The 23,665-nt window shown below is 39.6% G+C and overlaps 1 protein-coding gene and 1 pseudogene across 1 annotated transcript in view; both read left to right on the forward strand.

Annotated features, from left to right (window-relative positions):
* Nucleotides 1-23,665, forward strand: part of CPQ (carboxypeptidase Q) — a 509,108-nt gene that overhangs the window by 463,976 nt on the left and 21,467 nt on the right. The window lies entirely within an intron of this gene.
* On the forward strand, nt 21,774-22,345 carry LOC128563829 (MOB kinase activator 1A-like; annotated as a pseudogene).

The following is a 23,665-nucleotide window of genomic DNA, read 5'->3' on the forward strand; positions in this document are numbered from 1 at the left end:
TTCTGGCCTCTGTGCTGGTGACTGTGAACTGACCTCAGCTGATTTGGTCATGTGTCACCCTAAGGATCTTTTTAGTAAACCATGGTAGCCTCTGAAGTAAATTTGACATTAGGGTTGCCTACTTCACTGCTAGGTTATAATGAACAGAAATCTCACACAAATACTGTCACTTATAAAATATCCATTAAGTAAATACATGTTAGCAAGTAAACACACAAATGTCCATGGAGTTTATAAGACTGTTTAGCAAACTTCAGCATGTTTCAGCTGCATATTTTTAAATGCACTGACCTCATCTTGCACAAAAGATTCACTAGAGGTCATTATGAAGATTCCAGGGGCAGCCTTCTGTCTCACTTTGGCTAGCATCAGGTATCCAGGATCCCTCAGTGGTTCTGGCTAGCATAGGACCACTTAGGGCTTTAGCCTAGGTCATCATCTCTGAGAGTAAAGGATACAGCACGAACGGGATTCATATTTGTGAAACGGGTGTAGGAACTGTCTCTAAAATATTTCTGCCAATCCACATATAATGAAAACTCTTTAATTTCATTAACAAGAGCCCTTTTCTAACATTCACTGGGCTACATAACTGACTACTAATTTCACCAACAAAAAATTTCTGACTTTCACCATGTTAATTAGCAAAGCATTGCTGGTGGGCAGAGATATAGATAACAACAACCTGTGGAAAGACAGCCCCTGCATTGTGCTTTCTTGATTACTGTGCAGGCAGCTCCTAGCGATAGCTTAACCTAAACCATGGCTACAGAGTTCCACTGCCCATGCTGAAGTTTGGGCTTTCTTAAAATTTTGATAAAATATACATAATATAAGATTCCACCTGGCAACCACCACTCTACTTTCTGTCTCTTTGAATCAGACTGGTTTTGATACCTCATATAAGTAGAATTATGCAATATTTGTCCTCTTGCTTATTCACTTAGCATAGCACCTCCAAAGTTCATCCACATCGTAACATGTGTCAGAGTTTTATTTCTTTTTAATGATATATAATACTCAATTGTATGTATATACCACATTTTGTCTATTTATTCATCAGTGGACGTTTGAGTTTTTTCCACTTCAATAATGCTGCTGTAAACATTAGTATCCCCCAATATGGGGATAGAAAATCAGTTGCTGTATTTAACAAAGCAAGTTATTGGTGACCTTGACAAGAGCAGTTGCCATAGATGGTGAGGAGCAAAATCCTAACTGCACGAGTATGTTCAAGAGCGGCTGGGAAGGGAGGAATTGGAGCTACTGACTATAAACCATCCTTTAATGGGATTTTGCTGCAAAGGAGAAGTTTTTCACAAAAGTTCAGTAGGTGGTGCACCTCTAATATTCGTGGGGTCTGAGGCAAAATGAAGGCCTCCATAAATATTTATAAATATATCAAAGTTATATATCAGGCTAACAAACTATCAAATAAATATATGCTTTCCATTGCAGTGAAAAATATAACTTTATAAGAACCAGGTAGTGCAGATTCACGTTTAGAATTCTTAGAAGTCAGAGTTCTGTGCTGTCACTTGGTAGCACAGGGAAAGGGGCTGTGTGTGTGTTTGTGTGGCCTGCATGTTCCCACCTGCATGGCCTACCCTGCATGTCCAAGCTCTGTTCACATGCCCGCAAACAGCTAGCCCTCAAACATCTCTTGAGCCTAGGAGTGCATAGCAAGGTCTAACCTGGGGAAGATGGATCCGGAGCAGAGAACTATGAACACCTGTAAGGGACTAAGGACCATGTGAGCAGAGAATGACGGGGTGCAGAGTACCCAAAGCATGATGTGGAGAGCAGGAAGCGTAAGCTCTGAGTCACAGTGTCTCCGTGGCCCAGCAAATGCTCCCCGAGCTGGAGCGGAGCCAGAACACAAACAGTGCTCTAAGGCACACACCATGAACAGGGACCCTCTCACCAGCTCTCTGAACTGGTGGGCAAATGGGGTAAAGAAAAAGATTTTTAAGAGAGTAGAAATAACAACATGTTTGTTCAGAAGGATAATCCAGTAGATGGGAAAAACAGATGATGTGGAAAAAGAAAAGTATGGCCACAGCAATAATCTGAGTAGGCAAAAGGGAAGAAGCTATGAGTGCACAAGTGTGGGAAGTGACTTTGGATATGAGCTGTGTCTCACTGACAACGCCTGTATTTACGTGTATTAAATAATTATATTCCTTGATATATGGCTCTTTCATCTGCACGGTTTCTCCATGGAAACTGAGGCTCAGTGAGACGATGATTTATCAAGAGACACATGGCCAGTAAGTAATAGAAACAGTTATATTGCCATCTTTTTTTTCTGATTCATGATATACCAAGCAGCTCCCACTGGCTTTTCTAATATATTTTTTGATATTGGAGTCTGAGAGTTCCCAAATAAGAAGTTTGATTTTTAAAAGCTGGAAGGAATTATTTCAATTTTAAACATCAATAAAAGACCTGGAAAGATAAATAAGAAGAAAACAACCTCTTTCTTCTCATAAATTTTATTTTTGAAATGTCAAAACATGTGACTTCTTTTCAGATACTGAAATCTATGACATTTTGTGCCCTTTTTCTAATGCAATCACTTTCTGAATAGTCAAGTGATTTCAGCAATTACCACTGTGTACCCAACTCCTGCCCCAAGTGAAAGGCAGGCTGTGGGGAGGGGCTAGTAGAGATAAGCTGGTGAAGTAAGGCTCCTCATTTGTAAAATGAATAAAAATCACTTTGGTGTTACTCATAGAGACATGGTGGAGATCAGCTTTAAAACATATTCTGAAGAATTTTCAACTTCAGAAAATTAAAGGGGTTAGATGTAGCCAATAACATAGGCAAGAGAGAGGGTTGTTAAGTGGGGATACTCTAACACGTTTCCCAAGGTCTCCGCCTGGGCTGTCTCCCTCCAGACACATGCTCTGCCATCATGCTTAGTGACTCCAGCTTCCAACACTGAATGTCACTGCCATTCAACCTGTCCATCGGGTTAGCTTATAACTCATCATCCATCAGAGCTGCTCTCCTTCGCACATCTTGAGCCCCAAACTACCTTCATTGATTAACATTGCCTTACACTTAGCAACTTCTTGGGCCTCCTGAACCTGCTCCTCTTCTTCCGCTTCCAGACCCTTGGCCCTTCCCTAATCTCCACTGGCCCTGCTCTATCTCATGCCCACTTCTAGCCACACCCCATTTCAAGGTGCTCAAGTAGCCACTGTGTGCTTCCATTCATTCTTCACACCTTGCTAGTCCCCAGCTGTGGTAATTATCAACATTATTGGTGTAAGCTGTCTAACACTGAGACTATTTTCATTTATCTCAGGCAAACTCCCTTTCAAACTCTCTAGAGCAGGCGTCCTCAAACTTTTTATTTTATTTTATTATTTTTTTTTCCTTTTTTTTTATTAAATCATAACTGTATACATTGATATGATCATGGGGCATCATACACTCGCTTCATAGACCATTTGACACATTTTTATCACAGTGGTTAACATAGCCTTTCTGGCGTTATCTCAGTTACTGTGCCAAAACATTTACATTCTACATTTACCAAGTTTCGCAAATACCCCTGTAAGATGCACCACAGGTGTGATCCCACCGATCCCCCTCCCTCTACCCACCCACCCCTTCCCACTTCCCCCTATTGTTAAGTTGTAGCTGGATTATAGCTTTCATGATATGGAATCAGAAAAAACCTCAAATAGCCAAGACATTACTCAGAAACAAAAACAAAACAGGAGGAATCACACTACCAGACCTCAGACTTTACTACAAATCGATAGTGATCAAAACAGCATGATATTGGCACAAAAACAGAGAAGTAGATATCTGGAACAGAATAGAGAACCAAGAGATGAATCCAGCTCAAACTTTTTAAACAGGGAGCCAATTCACTGTCCCTCAGACCATTGGACGGCCGGACTATAGTTAAAAAAAAAAAAACAAAAAAACTATGAATAAATTCCTATGCACATATCTTATTTTGAAGTAAAAAAACAAAACGGGAACAAATACAATTCACACCACTTAATGTGGCCTGCGGGCCACAGTTTGAGGATGCCTGCTCTAGAGAACTGTGTTCTGGCCCCTTTGCATGCTCTCGGACCCCAACCCTGCCTCTGCATCACTTTCACCACAGGGCTTTTCTCTTTCTGTGTTGAGACATCAGAGGACACCATGTACTCTGGTGATTTTCTTCTCCTGCTCCCTTCACAGTCTCACTCAGTCCTCCCTCTTCTTTCCTGACACAGAAGCCTCCCCTCCTCTCTAAGGGTGAACCAGAACCATCCAGGTCGACCAGAACCTTGCTCCATGAACCATCTGTCTTCCTCAGTGACTCTGCCCTTTGGCCTACAAACATACTACAAATATTAGTTTTAATTGTCTGTGCTTTCAAACCCCTTAAATCATTATTCCCCTTCTCTCTTGGTGAATCCTATGGAGTAAGAAGTCAGTGCTTCCAGGTCCCACTACGCCATCCACGATGATGACCTCATCCTGCCTCCCAGGCCTTACCTCTGTTCCCTACCCTAACCTTCCTGCTACTCACACCACACTCCCCCAACATTCCCCTTTTATCTCCCTGTTTCATCCCCCTGGTTTGTTTTGCCCCAACCATTCTTTAAGGGTTGCTCTCTGTGAAGCCCACTCAAGGCAACATTTCTGAAAAGCCATGATGTCTTTAGATGTAGCACATAACTCTACTTTTCTTTTATTTTTGTTGAGGTATCATTGATATATAGCAAAATGCACCCAGTTTGATAAATCTTGATAATAATAGAACCTGTGTAACTACCAAATCAAGATGTAACCTTTCCAGCACCCTAGGTATTTTCCTCATTCCACTTTCTAGTCAAACCCCAACCTCCCAGAGGCAACCACTGTTCGAATTTCTACCACCAGAGAGAAGTTTTGCCCGTGCTTGAACTTCACGTAAATGGAATCACACACAGGATGTTGGGTCACATGTCCTTCCCAATGCATCCTGTTTTTGAGATCCACCCATGTTGTTGTGTTTATCAGTAGTTCTTTCTTTTTTTTTTTTTTTTTTGCAGTTTTTGGCTGGGGCCAGGTTTGAACCCACCACCTCCGGTATATAGGGCCGGCGCCCTACTCCTTGAGCCACGGGCACCACCCTCAGTAGTTCTTTCTTTTTGATTGGTTGATATTATTCCATGATATAAATATGCTACAATTTGTTCATCCATTTTCCTTTCAAATACACATGTAGCTTTTTGTTCTTCGGTTTGGGGCATTTATGTATAAAGCTATTATGTACATCCTCGTACAAGATTTTCCTAGACATATGTTTTCTTTTTGGGGGAAGATACCTAGGAGTGGGATTACTGGTCATAAGGTAGAGAGAGGTACATTTAACTTTGTAAGAAACCATCAAACTCCTTTCCAAAGAGGTATAACCCTTCCTTGGTCTTCACATCCCTGCCACAGTGTGCGTGGGCTCCTGTTGCTCCCTCTCCCACTTCTGTGGGCTTCTTGTCCATGCTTTTCCTTGATGCTGCTGCCCTGTTGTTCACAGAGCATCTTATCTCATTGCCCCTCCACTTGAGCTTCTGAAGGACTGAGGTCACACCTCTGTCATCTCTGCATCCCACAGGCCAGCCTTCCTTTGAGTTAGCTCCCTCTAAATCTGTACCCAACAGAGTGAAATAGCACCCACAAAGGAGCCAAGGACTCAGGAGTTCTGTACAGACAGCTGAGTAGCCTGACGAAATCAATATGATCCGACTCAGCTGGCAGTGTATTACAGAAGTGCAGCTTGAATGCAGGGCTCCCGGGGCCATTTGTTACAGTGTTTGGGAAAAGCTTTTTATCAGATTCATAGTGGCAAGTGATACAAATTATTGGATTTCTTTTCCAACATAAAAAATGGCTGTTTGCAGCCTTTTGAAGCTGGGTAAATGAGCCATTGATCTTACCTGTGGAACACTGCAGGGTATTTTTGTCTGTCTTAACTTCCAATATTCTATGACAGAAGCCCACCTCTCCAGCCATGCTGTTCTAATCATTATTCCCTGGGTGTTCCTAGTGTGTATCCTCCTTCATTCCTTCTCCCACAGTATGGGGAAAATTCTTACTAGCAGCGCCCTCCCTGGAAGCTGTCTTCAAGGCCTGGCATGAATGCCAATATCTCTATGAAACTTTTCCAGCTGCATCTTCTTTCAGTAACTATTCTCTCCCATGAATTATTATAACCTTCTCAGAATGGGATGATGGCACCAATCCTAGCTTCCAAGGCTTCTAGATTAGAAGAGCCATCCACCATATTCTTCTTAGTAAAGTATCTCAAGAATGGAAGAACAAGTATCCAATGTACTCAGCCCTACTATGAAACTAATTTATGGCTTTCACATGAAAGCTATAACCCAGTTATAACCTAAGAATAGGGGGAAGGGGGCAAGGGAGGGAAGGGAGGGGGGAGGTGGGCAGAGGGAGGGTGATTGGTGGGATTACACCTGCGGTGCATCTTACAAGGGTATATGTGAAATTTAGTAAATGTAGAATGTAAATGTCTTTACACAATAACTAAGAAAATGCCAGGAAGGCTATGTTAACCAGTGTGATGAAAATGTGTCAAACTGTCTATAAAACCAGTGTATGGTGCCCCATGATTGCATTAATGTACACAGCTATGATTTAATAATAAAAATAAAAAGAAGAGCCATCTACAACAAAAGAGAGCTCTCTACATGACAAGTGTAAGTGTACCCCAGATGTCAGTCGCCATATTCCAGAGGGCCAGCTGCTATTCAGGTCCTGTCTTTTGATGTCTCTTGCTCAAAATGAGCCACTCCATATGAAAGCCAAAAACCCAGTTATAACCTAAGAATATGGGAAATGGGGAGAGGGAGGAGGGAGAGGGGAGGATGGGCAGAGGGAGGGTGATAGGTGGGATTACACCTGCGGTGCATCTTACAAGGGTACGTGCAAAACTTAGTAAATATAGAATATAATTGTCTTAACACAATAACTAAGAAAATGCCAGGAAAGCTATGTTAACCAGTGTGATGAAAATGTGTCAAACTGTTTATAAAACCAGTGTATGGTGCCCCATGATTGCATTAATGTACACAGCTATGATTTAATATTAAAAAAAAAATGAGCCACTCCAATTCTAGCCAGCACTGTCTGCCTCCTACCATCGTCTTAAAGTAATAAATTGCTTCAGACCATGTTTCATCACTCACCAGTCAGCTGTGAGCTTGAGTTGCACATGTTAAAGCACTCAGTCCTCTGGGTGTGGGAGAAAGCACAGAGTAAATGGCCCTGCCTCGTGCCATCAACACAGGCCTCTCATTTGCCAAGGAAGACATAGAAACATTTGGCTTAAATTTGGTAAATATCTTGAACAAGGGCCCTAACAACGTCTGGGTTTTGTTTTCTCTCCCTCTCTCTCAAAACAGTACCTTTGTCTGGCAAATATCCCAGATGTCTTCCTAAAAGACTCCTGGAAAGCAGAATCTTTTCTTTCAACTTCTTCTGTCTACATGAGACTCCAGAAAATCCTTCATCTTTAGTACTAGAAAATGGGAGCTGAAGTACCCATTTTCCTTATTTTGCCCTTCAGTTGTGGTGCTGTACTCTCTCCCCACCTCCCATTTCCTACAAAATATGTTTATTCGTTTTAAAAATATTTAACACTCTTTTTTTTTTTCTGAACCCTATGGTAGGAATTAGAAGTCCAACAACAGCCAAGTAGTGCCCACTTGTGGGGTTCACATTTTACAAGGAGACACGGGCACACAAAGGGGCAACTACAAACCAGTGTCCTGACTGCCCTCTGTAAAGTGCAGGGGCTGTGACACATGGGAGAGGAGCCCTGGGTCCAGGCTTGGGACGTCTGGGAAAGCTTCAAACATGCAGTGACCCAGAAGCTAGAAAGAGTTACCCAGAAATCACTTGAAGCATGAGGGTGGGGATGAGGTGCCTCACATGGAGGACACATGTGTGAACACCCAGAAACTGTGAAAATGTAGCACAGAAGGGAACTACTGTGAGTGCAAGAGAGTGGGGACGGTGCCACTGAAGAGGCACGGGCATTACCATGCGTGGCCTTCCTGCCATGTTCTGAGGAGCAAGGACTCCTCCTAACAAAAGGGAGCCATACAGGAGCTTAAGTAGGGGAATGTTTTGTGTTTGAAAGGTCATGCTGGCAGAAGCATTGTTAACATGGATTGAAGGGGTGCAGCTGGACGGGCCAGGAAGGCCAGCCGAACAAGGGTATGGCCTCCATGAGAGGAGTGACAGAGCAGAGGAGAAGATGGATGGACCAGCCATGTCATGGGAGGAGAAGGAGGAAAGGATGAGGCTCGGGTTTCAGGCTTGGCCCTCGGGGATAATCATGGTCATTCACGAGACAAGGAACTCCAGGTTTGGGGGCAGAGCAAGCCATCCTTTAGGTAATTTAATATGTAACTGGGCCCTCAGGAGAGGTCTGGGCTAGCCGGGTGGTAAACCATCAGTGCCCCCATAGTAATGCTGCCCTAGAGAACAGTAGACAGTCCAGGAGAAGAGGAGGGACACTTGGGACCAGGAAGATGAGGAGTGTGTAGGGAAGACCGAGGGGTAGCCAGGAGAGGGGCCACCCCAACAAAGGCTAAGGGAAGAGTCTTACAAGAAAGAAGTCCAAGGTCCCAGAAAGACACTTGTATACCTACCAGATTTAACAAGGGAAAGGACAGGTTGGCAAGTGCAATTTCAGAGGAATAGTGGGGGTAAGGTAGATTGCAAGGTGAATGGGAAGGGAGGAAATGAGGAACCTCAAGAGCTCTGGCTCTAAATGGCCAGAGGACAGAGACAGCAGTAGCTAGAGAGGAGTGTGGCATAAAAAAATGGTTTTCTTTAAGATGGAAGAAACATAAACAGGACTTTAATGTGTTTTACAGTGAGGTAAGAGGATGAATGAATGAAATGTATGATGAGACACAATTTTAGGATATAAAGCATCTAATGAGAATGCAGGTACAGTGTCTACTTAAACACTTGACAACAAAATTCTATGACAGTGGGCTAACTCCCCAGTTTGCCAAAGGGTTAGAGAACTCAGTTCCACATGGAGGAGGTAGCTTAGTGGGCAGGTTCTAGACAAACCTCTGTGCTCCATTCCCAACTGAGGGAGCTGTGGGCAAGTTTCTCAATCTCTCTCCCTGAAGTGGGGATGATCACACCCAGCTCTCCATTAGGCAAGTGCTAAAGAAATGGCAGCTCTCAGCATCTACTGGAACCTCAAATTAAGAATTTCTCTGGTGGCTACTTACCCAGGCTACTAAAAATGTCTTTAAAAAAACATGTTCTTGTGCTGTTATTGTCTAAACACTTGAACCTCGGAGCTGTCCTCGGAGCTGGGCCTGTAGAAACATTTAGTGTTTGTACCGTTCGGCTCTGGCGTGGGCAGCAAGCCTCCATCTGCTGTGAAGGTTGTATATGCACACCTGAGAAACCTCATTCGGGTTTCTACCCTGTTTCTTTGCAAAGATTTTCCTCTGGTTTTCAAATGAGATTTCCCTGTTCAGGAGGAATGCCAAATTCTGGGGATTTCAAAATACTCCCAGCCCCAGGCACCAGATTTGTGTAATGGCAGTGCTGAAGATTTGAATTATCTCTTGAAGAGGCCCCAGTCTGTGTGTCTGTCAGGTTGTCTGCGGGTTGGTGGAGCTGAAATTATAAGAGAAAAAGAATGCAAGGGCATGTTCCAAAGTCGTTGGCACATGGTTGGTAATCCATAAGTGCTGGTTTCCTTCCTAGAAGGGACCAGTACTGTGTTGTCATGAGGCAGCATGGCAGGATGGGAGCGATATGGGATTCACCCTCTCATTTTAGCTCTACTGTTGAGCAGCCGTGTGAACCTGAGCTATTTACATATCTTCTTGAGCCTTTTTTGCTCATCTGTGAACAAAGCTTGATACCCATTGCACCACATGTTTTCAAGATTACACGAGCCGATATGTGGAAGTAGCTGGCATCCCGCGGGTAGACGGTGTCTTTTCTTCCCCCCTTCTCTGCATCTCTGTTTTGACTACTAGGTAACTATGTTTCCTCTCACAGGTCTCATCTATGTCTTCACATCAAGACATTCAATCAAGTATTTAGTCACCCCTCATCCCAAAGCGTTAAGTTCACTACACGGAAGTTACACTATGACCCAGGCACAGCCCTCTCTTGTCCGACGCCAACCGAGTTTTGTGTAGCTGCAATGGAGATGTCATGCCAGTTGTCAGTGTCGAAATGATGCGCTCCTCCTATGGTGAAATCTGTGCAGCATTTTCTTTACTCTGGTTAAACATTTTATAGTTTCCTTTAAAACGACAATGCCCTCGTTTTATTTCCTCTCTCTGACCCGCCTCTTCTCCTCCCTCCCGGTTTCCTAACATTGTTTCCCTGCATTGTTTGCTTAATGGGCAGTTTAATGAGGGTAGCTTTTCCATTTTAAAATGCACAGAGCCCAAGACAGAAATTGGGTTTCTTCCTGAACAGTTTCCATCCGCAGTCCTCCTTTCTTTTCTATTCTGCAACACAACTGAAATTTGCTGAACCAGAAAGGGGAAGGAGAAGGAATAAAGGGAGAAGCAATCTGCCTTCTCATTGTCTCAGGAAGAGCTTATTAGCGTCCTGCTCTAGAAGAAACCAAGTGCTCTCAAGATACTCTGGGTGCCTCTTCTGTCTGCACAAAGCCCAGGGCCCTGAGTATACAGTGCATGACAGAATCTAATTACCGAGATAATTATTGTTACCTGCACTGCCCAACTGTTGTGTTTTGTAATCAAAAGCTATATTGGCAGTTGTGAGTCAGAGCCTGCTGAAAACACAGAGAAGCTATTGAAGGCTTATCAACCTGAAGCAATTTGACTCTAGTTAGTGGGCCTGTGTTGCTTTGATTTTCTGTTAGCAGAATGTTCAAGGATCAGGAGAATAGTCCAGAACACTTCAGCCAACACACAGGCATCAGTCATCCTGGAGGAATAACCCCAGCTGACTCAGATACTCATGTCGCTGAAACTGGACTTCATGGCAGTTTCAAAAAGCTCTGTGCCATTTTTGAATTTGTTCCCCAAATAGCTGATTAGTACCTGACTTAGCACTTCATTTGGCTTTCAACAGAGAAGTAAGTGATTTTCTCTGGGCATGGCCAGTGTGTGTGTATTTGATGGGTACACTGTGTGCTGAGCTGGATCAAAGTATGTGTTCATACCCTCACCACCTGCTTCACATTCACTCTGGCACAGGGCTACAAATTGTCTTTCTGTTCCCCATTTCAGTAAGCTCTGGTTAATTTATGTCTTTACCTCTCTGCCTAGCACACTAAGGAAAAGGAGTTTCTACTTTTAAAGTAAGGTTTATTAAAAATAAAGTGACATGGTTATAATTGGTTTTTAAATGCTGAAAGAAATTCCAAGTGGAAAACAAGGGGGAAAGTTGCAAAAGAGGAAGAAAAGTTAGTTAATAAAGACAAGAACACTTAAAAGGAGAGAGTAAAGTAACGAGGAAAATTGAGTGGAGCTGACAGGAGATATAGTGGAAAAGGAGAAGAGGTCAAGGAAAAAGCAGAAGGGAAGAAAGGAGACAAAAAAAAAAAAAGATAGGGATTTCAGTAATGGATTCAAAAAGGAAATAGAAAATGTGAAGACCAAAGTTAAGACTTACGGAGAAAAAAGTCAGAAAGGCTATGTTAACCACTGTGATAAAAATGTGTCAAATGGTTTATGAAACGAGTGTATGATGCCCCATGATCATATCAATGTATACAGTTATGATTTAATAAAAAATAAAAAAAAAGAAAAAAGTCAGAGACATCCAGGTCTGGAGAATAACAGGGAGGAAGCAGAGAGGTGCTGGATGTACCCCTAATGAGCGTAGGTGGCTGAATTCCTAAGGACAGTCTGACAGTAAGAATGTCCCCTGCATATGCTAATTCAGCCTCTGAAATAAGAGCCAGCCAGATTCATTACTGTGACTGGCCAGACTGTAATGGCAGCGAAATTCACTGATGCATATTTAAACTGAAGTTTTCTAGCCAAAGTCTTAAATAAATAGTCACCAGCTGTAACTGAAAGTTAGAATAAGGCTTTCAGACATTAGTGTTTCCATAGGGAAAGTCTAAAAACCTTTAACGTTACTTTTTCCACATTTGTAGTCATTTGCAGTTCTTAACACTGCTAGTTTGTGTGTCAGCAAATGCTCCATTGCTGGGCTGTGTGTATCCAGTATTTACTTTCCTTTTTGCAGGTTTTTTTTTTTGCAGTTTTTTTTTTTTTTTTTGGCCGGGGCCGGGTTTGAACCCCACTCCTTCCAGCCATGGATGCCGCCCCTTACTTTTTTTTTTTTTAACTGGTTTTAAAGTACTGAGAAGGGACACTAAGAAAGGGGTTTCAAGGTGGGTGGGAGGAAAACCTGGCCTACTGAACCAGGAAGTCTGGAGAGCCCATAAGAATGTGGATATGAAGTAACCTAGGTAACCAATGACCAATAGAAAGAAACAATCAGGGCGGCACCTGTGGCTCAAAGAGTAGGGCGCCGGCCCCATATGCTGGAGGTGGCAGGTTCAAACCCAGCGCTGGCCATAAACTGAAAAAAAAAAAAAGAAAGAGACAATCAATGACCAATAGACAAGGGCAATGCTTCCTGGAGGCGCAGAGAGGCCAATCAGAGACTTGCAGCAAATTTCCAAGGGAAAGGATATTTATACCCCTGCAGGCCTTTGCTTGTGGTCTCTGGCACGTTTTCTCTTTGGTGAGATTGGTTCACAGCTCTCTTCGGAAGGTTCTTTGTTCTTCATATATAAAGTTTCTGTTTCTTATACTGAAACTTGTGTGGTTACTTTTGCCTTCTATTCACATGCCTGTGTTGCTCTAGTTTTATTTCCAGTTTCCATTCATTATTACTTTCAGTTACCACCAGGACTCCGCTGAATTCTCTATAGCTCAGTGAGTAATCCAACCAGGTCAGCTGAATCCGGGAAATGGGACTCCATAACCCCTCAACAACTAGATTCATTAATTTTGTAATAATTTTAATAGTCTTTTCTGAAAGATGTTTAAAATGTTTAAAATAACATTAAAGTGTTTAGAAGAGTCTTTTGATTTTTTTTAAATTTCAGATTAATGTGAGGGTATAAACAAATGAGATTAGCTTAATGTTTGCATTTTTATTTTATTTATTTTTATTGTTGAGGATTCATTGAGGGTACAATAAACCAGGTTACACTGATTGCATTTGTTAGGTGTTGTTTGCATTTGTTGTGTAAAGTACTCGTAACCTTCTGCAGAACAGGTAGAGTAGCTGAGCTGTGGTGTAAATGAAGCCCCTGGCCAGGAACGTTAACTCTGTAGATAACTAAGGAACATCATTTAAGGGATTTGAATTCTAAGGAAGACCAACGGACACTCCTTCCCCCAAAGGTGGGAGATGGAGAGGCCATCTTGTCACGTAGCCCAAATTTTCAAAATCAGAGGCATCAGAGAAAGCTCAGAAAGGTGCCACTGGGCCTTTGCCCTCAAATTCAGAGTCTGGATACTTGGCACTACCTCCTGGGCTTGTAGGCAGGCTGTGGGTCCTGTGCTGGCAGCCAGATGCCCTGTTGAGTCCAGGAAATGATGATCACCAGTAGCTTGTGGCTAGTTCTCCACATTGAGCGCTGACGCCAGGTAAGTGTGTTCAGGTGCCTCCTACAGCTAGAGTCAAACTCCTTCTGTTTGGATGTTTTGTAGGTTGTGATTACTTGATTTTCACCAATGAGTAGGACATGTAGTAATAATTATTTGGACCAGTTTTTTTTGTTTGTTTGTTTTTTGTTTTTTTTGTCTTTTGGCTGGTTTTTCATATATACATGTAGATATTTCAATATAGTTGGGTCTGGCTTTCTACAAAATCGTGAAGCCTTATACTCAATTATTCTTAAGCACCTGGACAGCCCTCTTGATTTTTCGCCAGTTCCCCAGTCCCTATTTCAGATGAAGATCATTACCTCCAGGGATACAGGGTTATAGTTAGTGGTCAGTTCATTTAACAAATATTAATTAAGCCTTTAAGGGGCCAACTCATTCTAGTTTACCTGGAAGTTTTTGGTTTGAGCACAGAAAGCCCTATATCCAGGTGACTCCTCAGTCCTGGGAAAATCAGGATGGTTGGTCATCTTATCTATCTTGTGCAGACAGAGCTAGAAGACGCCCTAGAAATCATGATTCCTATCCATTCAAAGTGCTAATTAGCCAAGGAGTCCTCTATCAATTTATTTTCCTCTGATTCACACATTCCCTGGATTGGAGGAAATAATAAAGTTCTATGGTTGAAGCTGTTATCTTCAGACTGCATTAAAGAATAAAATTAAATAAAGTACTGCAGTGTGCCAATAAGAATTGTATAACCCATCTTGAAATGGGAAAATTAGGCCGTCAAAAGATAAAGCAAATCACAAATCATTTTGTGTCTGTATACCATTTGGTACATCAAAGGGATAAATCTATAAAATGATACCACTTCAGGAAGTTGACAGAATGAACGACAATGGGCTCCTATTATTTTCTCTAGTTATACCTTTTGTTCTGGAAAATGTTCACATAGAAAACCAGCAAAGCAAAGGCAGCAAAGGTGGTTTCAGTCCTGGCTCAATCACTAACAGACCACTGACTCCAGAGAAGTCATTCAGTCTTCCCAGATCCTAGGATCTCCTCCCATGAAAATGTAGGTAGGAATTTCCCATGGAACACTAGTAGACAAGGAATATTAGAAGTCAGGAGACTCATACTATAGTTTTCACACTTCATTTACAACAATGTGGTCTTGGACAAGTGGGTTAGCTCTTCATTTCTTCATACTCTATATTTAGAATGAAAAGTCATCAACAGCCTACCTATCAGGGTTCTTGTGAAGATCAAGTGATAATATAAGAAGCGTGTACAAATGTCGCATTCTTCTGTCATGTAAAGGCAGCAGCTTTTTGCAGCTTGAGGTAGCATTTATTTAGCATGTGCCATGATGTAGTACAAGGGTTAGTAAACTATAGCTTGTGGACCCAAACTTGCCTATGGCCTATTTTTCTGGGGGAAATATATATATGCATATATATAAATAAAAACATATATACATATATAGCATTATATGTACACATATATAATATAAAGAGTGTCCATAAAGTTCATGTGCAATTTAAAATAGTTGTCTATATATAGTTATCATGACCAGCTGTGTGTATTCATTTACATTTTGTCCTCTCTATGATTGCTTTCAAGTGATAACAGCAGAGTTGAATAGTTAGTTACCTTGCAGCAGAGACTATGTGGCCCAAACCTAAAATATTTAGTCTCTGACCCTGATCTAGCAGCAAGTTTACAAGATTGGTACTCCAAGGCCTAGGGTTCTCTAGGTTTTGTATCCCTGTAGGATCTCAAACTAATGAATTACTCTCTCCAGTTCTTTGTTTCTCACATGGTAAAAAGAGGAGAAAACAAATCTAGCCCAATCTTTCCTCACAGATCTGTTGTTCACATAGATAAGAAAACAAAAGCATCGATCTTTTCTGGAGCAAAGTTAATTCAGATTCAAAGTATTATTCATAAGGCAGATGCTGTTAGATGACTCAGAAATGGTGACTGATGTGTTAGTATTCCCTGATATTCATTCTGTCATGTACATCAGTGGAGGATTACTTAGATCAGTGATAGCACACAGACCCTTGCACCATAGTACTACATCAAAAGCCAAAATGGGTGGCACCTGTGGCTCAAAGGAGCAGGGCACCGGCCCCATAGGCCAGAGGTGGCAGGTTCAAACCCAGCCCTGGCCAAAAACTGCAGGAAAAAAAAAAAAAAGCCAAAATACTGCACCAGAATCCAGTTTAATCACAGTATCCATTCAGGAGTGTGAGTTTTAATTGCTTCTTTATCCCTTTATTCTCTGAAGACTATCATTAACATTTACAAGACATGAACTTCAGATCATGACAATATTTCTGTCGAGGTCACCTGGAAGCTGGCCATTTTCGTCCAGCACCTTCTGGGCATATGAGGAAGGACTACTCCCAGGACAGCAGAAAAGTGATAACACATGGGCTGGTTTGCAGAGCAAATAGCACAGATATTTGTTTCTCTTAAAACTTGAATTTCTATTTGATTCTTGGATGTATTACTAACATCCAAGCTAGTTAAGCACATATCCAAGCGATTAGCAAATCTTTGCCTACCACATAAAAATATCAGGACCTCCTCTTTCCCACAAACCCCCTCCAACCTCCTAGGAGAATCTCCCTAACAGAGCAGCTCTTCATAGAGCTGAAAACTATCATGTAAGGAGGCCATGCTTAGTCATTGAAAGTAACATCAGCCCAAATGCTGCCCACTTATATACCCAACATACAGGGTATATAAGATTTATGGCATAGATAAATTAGTGGGAAAACATTTGCTCTATAAAGTGATTCTTCACTGTCCAAGCTTTTTTCACTGTCGTGTTCCCTTACTGATCTATTGCCACCAGTGCAGTTCCAATAAAATCTCAATGCTAGAAATCCATACACATATGCTCTGGATGGAAAACTGAATGCTGACCAGGATGTAAAGATAAAGAACAGGGTACACTTAAAATATCCTTAGCTCTTAAGATGAGGCTTTTGTCAAAGTCTTGTTTTCAGTTTAGGAGTTTACTGTTAGTTGACATTTGTGATTAGCTGGGAGAGATGAGGTACAAGATTCTTTTAAATAAAAATGAAACAATATTATGTGATTTCATTGACTAATTTGGTCAGATTATCTGTGTGATATTTCAAAACAAACAAAAAAGGATCAGTCATCCAGAAATAAGCTAATTGCCCTTTGGATAATTAGCAAGAACAATATTGACAATAGCTACCATATTGAGCATTATCCTGTGCCAAGCAGCCTTATAACTTATTAACTTATTGAAGCTCAAACATAAAAGGTAGGTACAATTATTACAGTTCCTATAGTGTAGATGGGTAAATTAAGGCACAGAGAAGTAAAATATCCTACCCCTATCACAAGATGATACATGCAGACACAGGAATCAAACTCAGCAAGGCCAGCTCTATAATTTTTACTATTAACCACAATGCCATATTGAGAAGTAAAATAGGAACAAGAGCAACACATGACATGTTTTCTACTTTCAAGAAATAAATAAGAATTTCTGCTGAAGGTCATAAGAAAGAAAGTGGTATTGGACTTGTCCTTTGCCATAAAAACATAAATAAAAACAAAACAGGAAAGCTAGACAAAATATATTAAACAACTAATTTCATACATTGGGCAACAGGATGGGGACTGTGATTCCTGAGATTAGGGAAATAAAAGATGGCCCCTACAATTGGTATTCTTTCTGGAGGCATATTTTAGGGAGACAGGGGAAACCCAACCATAGTATTGTGTTCCCATTAAACTGCAGAGACAAAGATTAGACAAAGCTGAGGCATTTATGTTTTTGATACAGTTGGATATTATCTCCACAAAATCTTATGGTAGAGGTGGGGCTTACTTAGTAGGAGGTGTTTGGATTGTAGAGGGGAGATCTGTCATAAATGGCTTGGTGCCTACAATCCTCATGGTAATGAACAAATTCTCATTCTAATAGTTTCTGTGAGAACCGATTGTTAAAAAAGAGCCTGAGACCTTTTTTAAGGGAGAGACCTCCCTCCTCTCTCTCTCTTTTGCATCTACTCATATGTGTTCTCCACATGCCAGTTTCCTATTACCTTCTTCCATGAATGGAAGTTTCCTGAGTCCCTCACCAGAGCAGGTGCTATGCTTCTTACACAGCCTTCAAAAACATGAGCCAAGGAAGATTTTCTTTATAAATTACCCAGTCTCACATGAACAGAATGCAAATAGACTAAGTCGGTTTTTTATAACAGAGAGCCAGAGAAGGAGAAGCTACACAGAGAAAAAGCTCCCCAAATCTGCATTAGCATCCCCTTAAGTCTCTACCTGAATACTAAACTGAAAATGTATTAGGTAAAATTCCGCAAGACTCAGCCGAGCACAGCCATCAGGCTAAATGACTTACAGAGCCCACAGGGCTAGGAAAATTTTGAGTTCTGATTAGCCAGAATTTTGAGTTTTAATACTTGTTGAGTACATGGTACATTCAATAGAGATCCCAGAAGGCCCTAACTGTATCAGTAGTCCTAAAATCAAGACTCATCCTGGAAAAATTTAAAAACAAGCCATGAGAGGCTCAACTACATCCGTAACTGCCAATAGTCAAACAACATTCAGTACTCTTTAAAGGAAGACAAGAAAATCCAGACACTCAACAGTATAAAGTTTATAATATCTACTGTCCAGTTGAAAAATCACTAGATATGTGAAGAAGCAAGAAAATGTGACCCATCACTGGAACATTCAGTCAAAAGAAACAGACATGATAGTGCTGATGAAATTTGCAGACAAGGAATATAAACAGCCATTATACATGTATTCAAGAATTAAAGGGAATCAAAAGCATAATAAAAAATAGAAACTAGAAAAAAAGAAACAGAATTCCATAATTGAAAAATATAATAAGTAAAATATTCACTTAATGGCTCAATAGATGGTATATTTCTAAGTAAAAAATTGGTGAACTTGAAAACATAGAATAGAAGCAGTTCAAACTGAAGACAGATAAAATGAGAGTCTCATTCAAATAAGAACAGAGTCTCGTTTCTAAACAAAAATTAAACAGAAATCTCAGTGACCTGTGAGAGAAAATCAAGCAGTGTAACAAAATTGTAAAATGGAATTCTAGAAAATGTCAGTGTGGTGGCAGGGAAAAAATTGAGAAATTAATCACTAAAGTTTTTTCAAATGTAATAAAAACTATAAACTCACATATCCAAGAAGCTCAATAAAACCCAAGCAAGTTAAACAACAAGAAAATCATTAGAATCATCTTTCTGGAAAGGAACAACAACAACAAAAAAATCTAAAAAGCCTCCAGAGAAAGTGAAAACTCATTACATAAAAGGGAAAAAGATAAGAATAATCAATGATTTTTGGTGACAAAAGAGAATGTCTTGTAGAAGACAAGGGATGACATATTTACAGTGCTCAAACAAATACCTACCAGCCGAGAATTCTATAACTAGGAAAAGGGTCCCTCACACATGAGAGTGAAATTAGGAATATTTTGGACAAACAAAATTTGATGGGTAGATTTTTCACCAGAAACCCTACACTGCAAGAAATGCCCAAGGAAGTTTATCAAGTCAAAATAAACTGATGGAAACTCAGCTCTGCACAGAAGAGTTTGTAAATTAATAAACACTTGAGTAAATCTAAAAGGCATTTTTGCTTTAAATATCCTTTAAAAGTAATTGACTATTTAAAGCAAAAATAATAATACAGCTGGGGTTTATAAGTATAAGGAAGTAAAATGTGTGATAACAGCATAAAGGACGGGAGAGAAGAAATGTAAGTATACTACTATAAGATTCTTAAATATATGAAATCCATAATATCTAATTAGAACTGTGATAAGTTAAAGTGCATATTGTAAATGCTAAATCAATCACTAAAAAATAAAAAGGTATAGTTAATAAGCCATAGAGAAGAGAAATGGAATTTAGGGGGAAAAACTTACGAGAAGAAAGGAAGAAAGGAACAATGAAAGAACAAAGAATAAAGGGAGCAAATACAAAACAAATATCAAGGTGGTAGACTTTAATTTGAGCATATCAATAATTACATTAAATGTAAATGGACTAAACCTCTCCATTCAATGGCCAAACTAAATAAAAAAGCAAGATTTAAGTATATGCTATTATAAAAAAAAAAAAAAAAAAAAAAAACACGCACACTTTATGGGGGCAAGACATGATTGCAAGAGGGACTTTACCTAACAATTGCAATCGGTGTAACCTGGCTTATTGTACCCTCAATGAATCCCCAACAATAAAAAAAAACACACACACACACACACACACACACATTTTTAATATAAATGGCACAGGTAGATTAGAAGTAAATAGATTGAAAAAGATATACAGCTAATTTTGGACATATGAAGACTTCCATAACTAAAAGAGTAATATTCAAAATAAAAAATATTATTAGGAGGAGAGACATTTCATAATCTTAAAATAATCTATTCATTATTAAGACATAGCAATCTTAAATGTAAATGCACCCAATTACAGGCCTTCAGAAATACATGCAGGGAAAACTAACAAAATTTAAAAAATAGATGTGTCCATAGCTGTGGTCAGAGATTTCCACACTCATTTCTCAGCAATTGTTAGAAGAAGTAAATAGTCTGAAAATGGAAGATTCAAGCATCACTATCAACCACCTTGATCAGATTGCTATTATAGAATGCAGCATTCAACAATTGTAGGATGCACATTCTTTTTAAGTACACATGTAGTGTACACTATAGAACATGTGCTGGGTCATAAAAGCAGGCTCAATAAATTTTAAAAGATTGAAATCATATGAAGTATATTTGTTAACCACCAAGGAATTAGATAAAAAGCCAAAAGCATTAAGATATCAAGAAATTCCCCAAATATATGGAAATTAAATGGCATGCTTCTAAATGAACCATGAGTCAAAGAAGAAATTATAAGGAAATTAGAAATTATTTTTACATTCTCAATAATAAAAACACAGTATATCAAAAACACAGTCCTTTTAGATGGAAATTTATATTTTAAATGATTTTATTAGAAAAAATGAAAGTTTTAAAATTGATGATATAGGCTCGGTCCCTAAAGCTCAAGCGGCTAAGGCGCCAGCCACATACACCTGAGCCAGCGGGTTCAAATCCAGCCTGGGCCCACCAAACAACAATGATGCTGCAACCAAAAAATAGCCGGGTGTTGTGGCAGGCGCCTGTAGTCCCAGCTACTTGGGAGGTGAAGGCAGGAGACTTACTTGAACCCAGGAGTTGGAGGTTGCTGTGAGCTGTGATGCCACAGCTCTCTACCTAGGGCAACAGCTTGAGGCTCTGTCTCAAAAATAAATAGATAAATAAAATCGATGATCTATATTTTATGTTAAGAAGCTGGAACAAAAAAGGAAAGAAAGAAAAGAAATACACTAACCCAAAGTAAATAGAAGAAAGGAAATAAGAAAGAATGGAGATCAATGGAATAGAGAACAATAAACAACAGAGAAAATCAATTAATTTTTAAAACTGACTTTATAGAAAAATCTATAAAATTGATAAACTCTCAGACCAGTCTAAGAAAAAAGAGAAGATGCAAATTGGAAAATTAGGTGTGAAATAGGTCATGTCACTATACAGTGCGTCATTACAAGGATACTAAGGAACTATCATGAACATACACTAATAAATACAGCAACTTCTATGACATGCACAAATTCCTTAAAAGAAACAAATATTGATTCAAGAAGAACCCGATAAATTAAATGAATTGAACTCATAAGTAAAAACTTTCACTCAAAGAAAACCCCAGGCCCAGGTAGTTTTCTATTAATTCAATCAAATACTTAAGGGATAAATAAATATTGTACAAGAGGAGTTAAATACTTCTCAAGTAATTTTATGAGGCCAGTGTTACACTGATACAAAAAATCAGATAAAGATATTTTAAGAGAATATGGTTTTCTAAAGACCAATATTCTTCGTGAAGACAGACACAGAATATCCTAAACAAAATCTTAGCACACAGAGGGCACCGTGGCATCTTGAACCCAAGCTAGGAACAGCAGTGGTCAGGGCTTCAGCTGTCAGCAAACTGAGGACCCTCTCACTGGCTCTGAATCCTGACTGGGATGGGGGCCAGTGGCCCCACCCCTGTCATCTGAGGACTAATGAGCTTCCTCTTCAGCAGTAGCTCTTCTAAAACATTCAAACCAAAGAAGAATATCCCTGAAGGATCTCATCAGTATGAACTCTTACAACATGCAGAAGCAACTCTAGGAAGTGGGAATCTAAGACAAGCTGTTATGTTGCCAGAAGGAGAGGACCTCAATGAATGGATTGCTGTTAATACTGTGGATTTCTTCAACCAAATCAAACGTTATATGGAACAGAATTCTGCACTGAAGCAAGCTGTCCGGTCACGTCTGCAGGTCCAGGGTATGAATATCCCTGGGCAGATGGTATTAACATTAAAAAGCAAATCAAAATTTACCATTTAATGAGTTGGGTTCAGGATCAGCTTAATGATGAAACTCCTTTTCCTTCTAAGATTGGTGTCTCATTTCTCAAAACCTTCATGTCTGTGGCAAAGACCATCCTAAAGCGTGTGTTCAGGGCTTATGCCCATATTGATCATCAGCACTTTGATTCTGTGATGTAGTTGTAAGGGGAGGCTCACCTCAACACCTCCCCTTAAAGCACTTTATTTTCTTTGTTCAGGGATTTAATCTGATTGATAGGCATGAATTAGCACCCCTTTAGGAATTAATTGAGAAACTTGGATCAACAGATAAATGTTTCTTCTAGAACACAGTTGCCCTCTTGCTTCATCTCCTGCTAGAGCTATTTCATTGCTATCTGTTATAGACTAGTATGATACAAACTTTAACAAAACAAGATAAAAAGATGCATTGTCTACTGATACAATTGTCCCAAAGGTAGGTTGGACTAATAGCTTCAGTGTGAGACCTTTAAGGAACAGCCAAATCTGAGGTGTTCTGTGTAAGCACTCCAGTCATTGTCAGAGTCATACTTGGTTGTGATATGGGATGACTAGCCTGTAGTTTATGTTTATTTATGTTTCTTTTCCTCAAGAAAAGGATTTGAGTCTGTCTCAGGCAATGGCATAATGGACTTTCAGAATTTCTACCGATAATTTATTAGTAAGTTTCTAGGACAAATTCCCTAATAACACAATCATATTGATTTTGTTATTTTACAAACAAAAAAGGTGTTTTTACATTTCCTTAAGATTTAGAATGTGTCACTTTGAATAACATTTAGTTTGAAGTTTGTATGCTAGTGTTTTTATGGATAAGATATACATACATTTTTTCAAAATCCTTGATTATAGTTTAAATCATTATATGGTATATGTGGAATGGGAGTAGCCAAAGTTATTTTCAAAGTGACTTTATTTTTTAATCTTTATTTGGAATTTTATTCACACCCACCTAAATTATTAGGAGTGTGTGTGTATCAAAAGTAATTTTTTTATGGCTTTTAAAGATGGTCTTACAAGTTTTTATTTTGAAAGGCTTTATTCAAATTAATTTAATATGTAGCTTTTGGCTGAGAAAAAGAAAACTTCCCCCAAAATGTGACAAGCTTAGGCCTCAAAACCACTATTTTCATTCATATTTTTTTTCAGGTGCCTTGAAATTTTGGATAAGAGAATGGAACAAAGTACTCTGAATGCTTGATTATTGATTATTTTTTTTTTGCTTTTATTAAAAATTACTTCCATGTTTTTACTGTGACTTGAGCCTTTGCTAAAAGTAGTGGAGAAATTCATGAGCTTTATCCCAACTAGCATAAGACTTAAGGAGAATCACAAATAAGAAACCTCGATGGTGTACACATTTTGTAACAGTTAATGGTTTGGTGTGCTACATATTCTTTGGGGGAGAGGGGGTTATAGGAGACAAAATGGTAGGAATAAGTTTAAAAAATATCTTCACTCTGTTAATATTCAAAGGATGGGTTGAGTTCCCATAGGGGCTTATCCAGTTTTAATTATTTTTGTAACAAAATTTGAAATTCTTCTATTTCTATTGGGAAA

Source organism: Nycticebus coucang, chromosome 13, assembly GCF_027406575.1.
Source record: "Nycticebus coucang isolate mNycCou1 chromosome 13, mNycCou1.pri, whole genome shotgun sequence".
Classification (NCBI taxonomy): domain Eukaryota; kingdom Metazoa; phylum Chordata; class Mammalia; order Primates; family Lorisidae; genus Nycticebus; species Nycticebus coucang.